Source organism: Plutella xylostella, chromosome 19 (assembly GCF_932276165.1).
Source record: "Plutella xylostella chromosome 19, ilPluXylo3.1, whole genome shotgun sequence".
In the NCBI taxonomy this organism is placed as follows: domain Eukaryota; kingdom Metazoa; phylum Arthropoda; class Insecta; order Lepidoptera; family Plutellidae; genus Plutella; species Plutella xylostella.
Genome location: NC_063999.1, coordinates 1064317 through 1076345, shown reverse-complemented (window position 1 = coordinate 1076345; position 12029 = coordinate 1064317). Strand labels below are relative to the sequence as shown.

The window sequence follows — 12029 nt, the reverse complement described above, 5'->3', positions numbered from 1 at the left end:
TATAATACTTTATAATGACTTGGTAGTACTATTACTATCACATAAAAATCACATAAACATTAGGAACCGAACGGAATCGTATTCAAATCACAGACCGCAATAAAAATGATACTTTGACAAGGGTCTGGCTCGTCAGAAACTTTCGTGATTTACGTCCATGGGGCTAAGGAAGACAAAGTACAGCCAACAAAAGAAAAGTACAGCCAAAAAGAAAGCCAACCATTGGACCTCCGGAAAAACAGAGCTAACGTATAGAATCGAGTGCGAGTGTTTTATTCGAAAGTGCTGTCAACCTGTCAACAACAAAATGGCGGTGAATAGATTTGCGAAAGATAGACAGCTATCATTCCACAGGTCATTCTATTCGATAGGTAGGATAGGTATAACGTAATTTATAAGTAACACCAATGTAATCTGATGTGCAGATAAACTTTTACTAGGTTTAAGTCACATTATTCAGTAGAACAATAATGTAAACTATTAAATGAATAAAATAAAAATAAATAAAATAAAGGTAAAAAGTGCTTCGAAAGTGCTGTCAACTTGACAACACTTTCGAATAGAATGCGAGTTAAAAAACTCGCATTCCATTCTATACGTTAGCTCTATTTTTCCGGATCGGGGTGCTGTGTGCGAATCACAAGTGCTGTCAACTCAAGTCGCTAGCGTAATTCGATAGCAATTTGTATGACATCTTGTACAGCGCCCCTGTCAGTGACCTTAGAAACTAATAAAACGCATCCAGTAACTTTTCTATCGAATTCCTATCGATAAAACTGGTGATCGTATCACAGTTCAGTAAGACACATAATTAACAAACCCACTTTAAAAAAAATAAAAAACTTTTCTGGTACAACTATTGATTACTAATTTTATTAATGGTACGTTACCCTTCGTGTGGTAGCTTGCATTTATCAGTTTATTTGCTAACTGTACTTACCTTTACACAATGAGATGTAAATAAAGTGAGTTTGTTATATGAGATTTATGTAGGTATTGAGGACTTTTTTGTGTAATATGTTTCGTAATTTTGAGCTGTTTTGTATCAATATTTATCTATCAATTTCAGACTGCAATTTAATAAGTGACTAGATTTCAATAAGACGAAATAAGTGTTTGACTTTCTCTAGCTCGCTGAACCTACGACCTTATTTATTTACATACTAGCTGTGCCCGCGAGCTTCGCTTCGCCTTAAAAAGTCCTGTTTTCCCGTGAGAATTCCGGCGACGGCCGAATGGCGTAGTGGTTAGTGACCCTGACTACTGAGCTGAAGGTCCCGGGTTCGATACCCGGCTGGGGCAGATATTTGTTTAAACACAGATATTTGTTCTCGGGTCTTGGATGTGCCCGTAAAATGGCCCCCTATTACATTGGGACTAACATAAACACTGGCGAAAAGTGGGTGCAGCAATGCACCTCTGCCTACCCTGCAAGGGAGTACATTAGTACAAGGTGTGAGTGTTTATATAAATATTATTTTTAATTCCGGGATAAAAAATTGCCTATGTTCTTTCTTAGGGTCTAGACCATATGTATACCAAATTTCATTTAAATCCGTTCAGTAGTTTTGGCGTGAAAGAGTAACAGACAGTCAGACAGACAGACACAGTTACTTTCGCATTTATAATATTATACTAGTTAGGATTTAGACAGGTGCCCAGTAGTGCTTTGATGAGGAAGGCGGAGGAAAAAGTGTTTTGTAATCCTAGGGAGTCTTCGGTTTTTTTTTATTCGTGAGATAGTTTTCCAAGCTTTTAAAAAGCCTTTTAACTACGGTTATTAAAATTCGTTCTTTAACCAATAAAATATGTTTCCAATAAACTGTTATTAACTTTTAGCGAGTGCGTGTTCGATACCATTTACAAGTAAACTGGGAATATTCGAGAATGAAAAATTAATCACGTCAAGAAAAAAAAGTATAAGTAAGTACCAATAACATTGATTTTCAGTTTTTTTTATAACTTCTTCTAAAACGGAGGATGTCTAAAATTCGACTATTTAACATGTTTCTTATCACAGAACTAACAAAATGTTTAAACATGTTTTGTATTGTATTTTAGTAAAGGTGTCATGTTAATAAACCATTATGTCTTAATACGGCTGATTTTTCCATGGTCAGATATGTGTTATCTGAAGAATAAAATTGTTGCTGTCATTGTCTAATACAAACATTCAGATGTGACAGCAAACATTTTATTCCTCAGATAACACTTATCTGACTATTGAAAAATCAGCCCTTATTCGTTTATTTTATATCAAAGTCTCCCGGCCTAGCATCCACATGCGTGACGGCTGCTCTTTTAAAATTGATTTCCGCATTACTCCAGCCATTCCACGTTTAATTAACGACTCGAACGTTCAGAGAAATTTTATCGTTTGAGATTGTTCCGGGAATAAAAAATAATTAACTTACTTACTATAAACCACCATATTCAGGCAGTCAAAGGTCGTTTACTTTGTGCGAATACTTTATATAATTATGCAAAGAAGGATTAAATAAATAAATGGAGAGTCGATTCCTAGCGGTATAAGCGCAGCACTAGCTCGGCGCCATACAAATTTGAGTCGATTTTCACTACTCGATCAGTGAATAAAAACCTACCTTTTTACCCTCAAATCCGACTTTATCTTACATACGTTTTCAACATAACTTAACTCACTTACTCTAAGTTTGCTTTACTCCACGGTTTAACCTCAGACAGTCATAAACCACAGTGAAAACTTCCGTCCATCAGTTTTACTGTCATTTCTGTAGTTTTACTGTCATTCCTGTAGTTTTACTGTCATTCGTGTACCTATTTTCATGCCAATCACGACTTGGTTGTCTAATAAAAATAGTTTTTATAACGTAACTTGAAACTAGCCTCCGGGCTAACTTTACGAATAAAACTGACGAATCTACTCTGTACATGTACCTACGGTGTGTAAAAGTAGTCCTGGCAAGAAGGTACTTTCTTTTTTTAGGTCTGCTCATAGTCTGTTTATTTATTTCACCCCATACCTTCACAATAACCTTGCCAAACAGAGGTTAAATTCCAAATGTAAGGTGGTCTGAAGGGCTAGCATGGGGCATAATTAAGACGTGACAAAAGTTTTGCATCGCGCTTACTCATATCGCGCAGCCTTAAGAGCGACCGCGACGGAGAACTTTTGTCACGTCTTAATTGCGACCCGTAGGTCTTCTGGTAGAGATTGTTACATAATAAAATAGTAGGAGTGATGCATTTTTTTGTGTTTTAATTCATGATTTTCGTGCAAAAAGTATATTGTATTTATGAAGCATTTACCGAGGCAAAACTGTAGTGTCTATGCGTATCATCTTTCTCAAGTTTTCTTATTTATAGCCTCGTGAAGAAATTTCTTCGGGCCTTTGTTGGTTGGCAATAATTTTATGGTTACGGCGCCTGTAGATAGTATGCAATAAAAATGATTTTTCAAGAAAATGTGTTTGCAGCAATTTTTATTGTGTGGTAAGTTATGATTATCAATGTACGGTTCAATGTCACATAGAAATGTATTTACATCTATGTTTACACTTTTTTTTATCCCACCACCCACCAAACCGCCGTGGACCAGCGTGGTGGGAAATGGCTTAGGAAGGCAGTTTAGACTTTCGGGATATGGTTCGTATGCACAAAGGTTCCACTCGAGAGAGCCAGGTGCAGGTACTTACACCCCCACAGAGAATAGAATAGAATTCCTTGGCTCAGTCGTTGAACTTTATTTGTAACTACATCATGCGGTAAAAGGTTCTCAAATTGCTTTTTAACGAAATATGTCTTGATTGAAGTTGAAACCTTTTAAAAGCAATGTCGTTTATGGAACTTTGGGAATTTTAGAACAACTTTTAACGTTAATTTTTAAAACAAAAGTCATTGACATTTACTAAGCTACAACGGTGTTAAAAAGTCTTGAACTTTACCAACAAGCAATTTATTTATTTAATCCTTTATTGCACAAATATAAAATTTATTGTGTTTTTACAGTAAACTTCAGACTAGCAAATTATTATCGGTCTGTCTTGTGTTGTGGCCTATTATACTGACTCTACTATAACATTATAATAGACACTTTAGGTATACGCATAAGTTTAAGTCGTGTAGCAGTTTTGTTTCTTTCCGGCACCAAACATCGATTTATAAATGACCCGCGGCGCCGCATCGTGGACGTTAACCGTCCTGATTTATTATCCGATTCCTACATTGAGGATCACTTAAATATTCTTAACTGTATAAAAATACTTTCGAATACGATACTACGCAGTAAATATCAATTCTATCTTTAATTTGTAATCGTTAATAGTACCTAATCCAATACTTGATCACATTCACCATGTGACACAGTTGAGAGATATTGGGTTGAGATAAGTGACTAAGGCCCTGTTTCACAATGTCTGGTTAGTGGCTACCTGTGAGGTAAAATACATGCTGTCACTCTCTGTTATTATTTTTTTTACAGTGACAGCATGTATTTTACCTCACAGGTAGCCACTAACCAGACATTATGAAACAGGGCCTAAGTGTACTATCCTCAAGTATTAATACGAAAACTGTACCTAGCGATTAATTATTCTACTCTATTGTAGGTATTAATTTTGAAACATAAAACTTTAAATTTTCTTTTTCATTACGTAATTGCGTAGCCGCAGACAGACAGATCAAATTCCAATCCGGTTAAGGGGTAAACTTCAGCACCCCGATCCAGAAAAAACAGAGCTAAAGTATAGAATCGAGTGCGAGTGGGACTATTCGAAAGTGCTGTCAAGTTGACAGCACTTTCGAACACTTTTTACATATCGCTATATACGCGATCGCTTCAAATACTATAGAACACTCGCACTCGATTCTATACGTTAGCTCTGTTTTTTCCGGATCGGGCTTCTGATTTGTTCATAAGACACGCTAGAATGAGTAGAGCATTCGAAGCTTCATTATAAAGTCTTATTGGCCGACCCTCGTAAATTTTAACTAATTTTAGAACAAAGAATGTCGTTTCGTTCAGATTGATTGTTACAACTTCGTCTTTTTTTGTTTTCGCCTCGTAGAATGTAAAGTAATTTTATTGGTGACTTGAGAAAGCAATAGCTGTGAAGGGATACAGGCCTGAAATAGATTTAGTAGAAGCGGTACAGATGGCAGGAATTGAATCTCAGAACAAGGATTATTTATGACCTGTAGTACGTCTAGCACAGGTTTTTTGAAAACTATAAAATTTACGTTTTTTTTTTGTCATTTCTATACATTATCTGTCAAAAGTTGCATGATAGTTTCCACTAGAGGCACCACTTTGTATGCGAGAAAACGTAAACTTTTATAGTTTCCGACAATGTTACAAACCTGTACTAGACCCTCTGCATACAATTAGATCAAAATTTCTTCTTCTTAACGTGTTGGTGACACACTAGGCTAATAGGATTTGTCCCCGTGGTGAAAGGATTGGTCTGTCAGAATTAAGCTGAATATGCCGGAAGTTTTTCAGTAAGGCCCGGGTCTCCTATTTACGCCGTATTTCGCGTCCAGCGTCACGCCCACGTCACGCCGTAGGCCGCGTCACGATGCTCACTACGTCTACGCGCCAACGTCGGCGTGTGAGGGAGACCGCATCAGTACATTTCTGTAGTGAGCATCGGGACGCGATCTACGGCATAAATAGGAGACCCGGGCCTAACAGTTATAACGTCAATTTCGCGCGACCTTTAACATAATATATGTGCCTATACTTTTACAAAAAATTGTACTCACATGTTATGCATTGTTGATTGCAAGACAAGTATATTTTAATAATTGTTTATGGTCACTTCCGTATCCTATTCGTATATTTGGTTCTGCCTAGCTTGGGTTCGGATGGCCGTGTGTGAGATGTCCCCACATATTTATTTATTCTGTTACAAAAAAACTGCTGTACGGTGCTCTTGTGTTGTTTAAAATAAAATACTGTCTCACTGTGAAACTTTGGTTTTAATGACGAAGACCAGCCAGCCAAACCTACAGTCCACGCAACACACATGCATCACATCGACAACCCGGGATAGAATATACTAGCGCCGAAGTACGGGGAGGCCCGAGAAAGAAGAAAGACGAGTAATGCGTCGCGCGCCTTATCGTTTTAAAATATTTACCTACGCTTTTGACTTTGACTTCACTTTTTTTTTCTTGAGAAGATGTGTCTGGTAATTCTGTATCACTTTATACCTAAATAGAATTATGATATGATATGACGTGTGAATTCGGTCGACTAGTTCCAACGCTCCGGGCGTGTGGACCGCAGGATTTAGTGGAATATTTTCACAATTTCCAGAGTTTTCCCCGACAATGGGTTTATCACGCGATGTGTCAGTGAAATATTGTTTCATCACGCCATTTTCAATGTTTACCGTGTATCGGGTGCGATAGTGTGGAGAGGGAATCAATAATGGTACCACAATTGTTTTGAATTAAAAAAACTAAATTGAAAATTAAAATTAGCTTAATTATGAAATTTTAGAAAAAATATATTTAAATGTCATCTCTCCTTTTTAATTAAGTAAAAATTCGTTTGACATTGGGAATATATAGGTAAACTACAACCAGACACAAGACAAAAAAACAAACGATCCCATAAGCCGTGACATTAGGTTGAAGCCCCATTGGTACATTACATCGTCGCAGCATCGTACGTCCCTGCCTTATATTTCTTACGACCATTCGCACCAATGCGGCATCATTCTTAATTGACCCCCTAATTTTCGCCAAAGAGCGAACGACGACAGAAAAGCACCCTATCTATGCCTCCGAGCAGGACAACAAAACAATTCATGAATAAATGATACACTGGACAAATGGCTGCACCGTGTCATGCGGTGTCAGTACTGTCATGCAGATTGATATATGCCGTTTTAACACCGAACGGTAATTTTTGAGCAGAATTTATCGCTTAACCCGAAGAGAATAGAGTTGGTAATGTCCAATTTTTACATGGAATTTTTCGGGAGGATTGAATACGGTTTTCTTATTTCGCTGGAGTGTGGGACGGATGGTGTAGGTGTGTTTTAACGAGCTAGTGTGCAACTACTAGTGTCTCCCGATACACTGAGCTTAGATCCTATCACAAACACGGTTGGACGACCATTATGCAATCGTAAAACTGGATACCCGCGAAGCTCTTAGCCGACGATTGAGTTAGCCCCGTATCGGTTTAGTATGCCGAGTGTTCACAGTTTGCTGGTTTTGCGCTCGCGCTAGCCTAGTAAAGAGTAAACAGCTTGCTTTCTGAGAACACAGCCAAAAAAACGGTGCCTTTGGTTTGACTGACCAATTTCATGGAGGTTCCTAAATCATGCGCCATAAAAGTATTTTTTTACTGCGCTGTCCTGTCCCCACGCGACACATAGGTACTGTAGTATCAGACAAACACAGAACTTTGTCAAATGCTCTATTGGGTTTTTATTAAAAGCCACTAGTTTATCAAGATTAGCCTCGATTTAATAGTCTCATATAAATCGATACACAGTGATACACATGAAGTAAGAGATGACGGCCAACACATAGAGTACGTGCTATTTTCCTTTTTTCTTGACTATGACTTTTCGTTTACAATTCCAACACTAGGCCTTAAACAAAAATCATATAAATAGGCAAAAGAAAATTAGCACAATTCTAGGCCTCAAACAAAATATCATAACTTATATAGGTATATAAAACTAAAACATAACTTTAACACTGACTAACGGAGTACAAATAAACAATATCACAAAAAAAACATATATGAAAACAAGTTAATCAGTTTTAAGTAGTTTAGACACAAACTTATAATGCTTCTCTGAAGTTAATGGCTTCGTTAACACGTCCGCCAACATTTCCTCAGTAGGAAGGTAACTTAAATCAATAACCTTCTTACTTATCAACTCTTTAACATAATGGTGCCTTATATCTATATGTTTGGTACGCGAGTGTGTTACAACATTCTTACAGATTTTCTGTGCTGATTGATTATCGTTAAACAAATCTATTTTGTACACAATACCAGTACATTCTTTAAGAAATGTTTGCAAGAACAGAGCCTCCTTGCAGGAGTCAGAAACCGCCATGTACTCAGCTTCAGTACTAGAAAGCGCTACAGTCCGTTGCTTTCGGCTTTCCCACGAAATAACTGAACTACCAAGACTAAAAACATACCCAGTATATGACCGACGATCCATCTGATCTCCTCCCCAATCAGCATCTGTAAAACCAGTAATTTTCATATCGTCACCCTTTTGAAATAGTAGACTGTAATGTATTGTTCCTTTTAAATATCTCAGAACCCTTTTCGCTGCTTTCCAGTGAGTTTCACCAATACAGTTATTGAACTGGCTTAGATAGCTGATGCTATGAGTAATATCCGGGCTGGAACATACTGACAGGTACATTAAACACCCAATAAGGCTCCTATAATCATATTTAGGGTAACGTAACGTACCTATGGACATTTTCGACTACCCCAACTTTGAATGAAGCTATCGCAGCGTACAACTAAGATATTCATGTGAAATTTTGTTTATTTGGTAGGATATATAATCTATTATCACTAGTATTTGTGATAAAGCTTTAGTGTGGCCAGATTTTATTAAATTAAGATAAAAGTAAAAAGGCTTGTTTTGACCCAAGGTACGTTACACGTTTGTACCTTGGGACACTGTTTCCTATAGCTTTGTACTATGGAAAATGCAAACTTCTAAATAACGCCTTATATCTCTGTTCTTATTGATTTACTGCACCTCTCTTCTGTCTAGTTTCACTCTGGCACTAATAAGAACAGAGATATAAGGCGTTATTTAGATGTTTGCATTTTCCATAGTACAAAGCCATAGGAAACAGTGTCCCAAGGTACAAATTTAATCGTGTCCCAAGGTACAAAAAAGCAATATTTAACCAAAATTTAAATATCTTTATTCTTAATTAATAGGAATCTTTCAGATAATTGCCATGTCATAAAATTAAATAACTGAAAAGTTATACGTGACATCCATGTCTTTATTTTGAGCATGCCTCAATGAGATAAAGCAACACAAAAAACTATACAAAAGCTACTTTTGACTCCAAAAAACTTCATATTGTCTTCAACACACACTCGATGCTGGTATGATCACGAGACTCACTAGTTTTGCCAAGCGAGTAAAATACTATACCTAGGGTAGAATTTTAATGTGTTTATTTAGCCGGTTTTTAAAATACAATCAATGTCCCGAGGTACAAGCGTCCCAAGGTACGTTACGTTACCCTACATGCCGAATTCTCTTCCTTTTTAAGTTGAATTCCAACTTCCATAGGAGTCTTAGCTGCTTTGCATTCTGCCATATGCAGTTTATCTAAAACTTTCTTTATGTAGCTGGACTGATCCAAAGTATAGCTTCCATCAGGTAATCTAGCAATTTTCATACCTAGAACCTGATGAGCCGGTCCCAAATCATGCATCACGAACTCTTTCATCAGCCCTTCCTTAATGAATTTCTTTTTCTCAGAATTTTCGGAGCTAAAGATCATGATGTCATCCACATATAGCGCTACGATTATTACTTCATCATCAGTATTATGAATATATACCGATTGCTCAGAAGATAGTCTACTAAATTGCAATTTATTGATGAAAACATCATTAATGCGTTCATACCATGCTTTCGCCGCCTGTTTTAAGCCATAAATTGCTTTGTTCAGCTTATATACTTTCCTGACCTTTTCATCTTGACCTCCACCTTGGATGAAACCTTCAGGTTGCTCCATATATACAGTTTCGGTTAGTAACCCGTGCAAAAATGCAGTTTTTACATCTAGGTGCTCTATAACTAAATCATATTGAGCAGCTAATGCTAACAGTATTCTAACTGTTGAGTAGCGAACCACAGGTGCAAATGTTTCATTGTAGTCAATTCCGTATCTTTGTGTATAACCCTTCGCCACCAGACGAGCTTTATACTTTAACAATTTTCCATTTAGGTCTCTCTTTTTGCTAAATATCCATTTACATTTTACTGGTTTTTGCCCTGAAGGCAGATCAACCAGTGTCCAGCATTCATTAACTATGAAAGAGTTATACTCGTCTTGTATAGCTTCCTTCCAATGTTTAGACTCGCAGCCACCCAGAGCCTCTTCTATTGTCTTCGGTATATCTTCGTCTTCTGTAACCGCTGTAAACCCAGCATACCCATCCGTATCAGCAACATCTTCAAAATCAAGCGAGTCCTCCGAATCCATGCTTGAACATCCTGGAATATATGTAGGGTCCGAAGAGTGGTTATCCGAATTTACAGATTCTACTGATGAATCCAGACTGAACATGGTTTGTCTCCGAGGATTCACTGTGTCATCAGGTAACAACTGATCCATCTCGACCACGTCTGGCTGACATAATGATGTCTCAGAAGCTTCCGTCGACGACTGTGCTGGATCAGGTTGTGTAGTACTATCTAAGTTATCAGATGAATCTATAATTAACAAATCATCATGCTCTTTACTGTTTCTTACTTACTTTCCATGAATGTGACGTGCCTGGCTTTAATACATTTCTTTGGAAAAGCAGGATCTACCAGTCTATACCCTTTACTATTCTCACAGTACCCTACAAAAATATACCTCTTGCATCTAGGGTCCAATTTCCTTGCTTTCTCATCAATGGCATATGCTACACAACCAAATACACGTAAGTGTGCTACATTAACCCTTTTGGATGTCCATTTTTCTTCAGGTGTTGTTCCCATGACCGCTCTGGTTGGTGTATAGTTCTTGAGTACGGCAGCCGTGTTCGCCGCCTCCGCCCAGTACTGTTTCTCCAACCCAGCCTCCTGGAGCATGCAGCGGGCTTTATCCATTATGGTGCGATTAGCCCGCTCTGCCACACCATTCTGTTGACTACAATGTGGGACAGTAGTTTGATGTTTTATCCCATTCCTCTTCAGATACTCCTGAAATTGATTAGACATGTACTCGCCACCATTGTCACTTCTCAAGGTTTTGCTTTTTCTATCTGTTTCATTCTGTACAAGCGCTCTGAATAGTTTAAATTTCTCAAAGACCTCGCTCTTTCTATCCATGAAGTAGATAAATGTTTTTCTCGAGAAATCATCAATGAAGGTAACAAAGTACCTTTTCCCACTAAATGATGATACCTGCATAGGTCCACATACGTCTGTTTGACATTAGACCTAGTATGACTTTTCTTAGGGAATGGAAGTCTGGCCTGTTTTTTTTTTTTTTTTTTTTTTTAAAGATTTTATTATCACTCCACAGACTTTATGTCCGTGCCTTTTTGAGAGATCAATATATTGTGAGAGTTTGGTTGTTTCTTGTCTTCATCTTTTAACTACTCACTACTCAATGTGGAAGCTTATAATATATATATTTTATCTTTTATATATATATACCTATATATTATTAATAATTTTTTTTTTTTTTGCACTCCTGGAGGAAAATCTACACAGACACCTGGGAAGGGGACCCAGGTAGTGTCGGCCTTTAACCGACTAAAAACCCCCAGTTGTGCATTTCTTGTTTTTTTTTTTTTTTTTATTTCTTTATTTCACACAGTCACACTTACAATTATAATGGCAACAAACATTTGAAGGGTAGGGCCAGTGTCAGCTGTCTTCAGAGAACTTAACAGACGCCTGTCAGTGGCCACACACTCCTTTTGTCATCGCTGTTGTTTTGCCTGGTGTTAATGTGTGACAGTGTTCTTAAAACTATCTTAATTTTATTGGTTAGTTCTTATACAGATAATATTAATTCATGATATACTATACAATACCTACATATCAAAACTATACAATACATGCTATATACTATACATAACAAAACTATAAAATACATGCAATACGGTTTGGCCGTCAATATAAAATTAAAATCAAAATTCTCCTATTCCGCTCCATTTTGCGTTGCCAAAAGCCTTGATTGCTGGGCAACGACCTCTTTGTCCCGATTTTTTATTGCCATCTTTAGGTTGTACTCGAGGATCCGTTTCTTCGGTGCTGTTATTGCCGTTTTAGCGAGGTTGCCGATAGCGTCCTCGGTGTCATCCG

At 37.4% G+C, this 12029-nt stretch overlaps 1 long non-coding RNA gene across 1 annotated transcript; it reads left to right on the top strand.

Moving 5' to 3' along the window:
- Positions 1-7417: 7417 nt before the first annotated feature.
- LOC125489992 lies at positions 7418-10168 on the top strand. Its single transcript, XR_007267389.1, has 3 exons — positions 7418-7761; positions 8797-8798; positions 9832-10168. It is a non-coding gene; the product is annotated as an uncharacterized LOC125489992 (long non-coding RNA).
- Positions 10169-12029: the final 1861 nt, after the last annotated feature.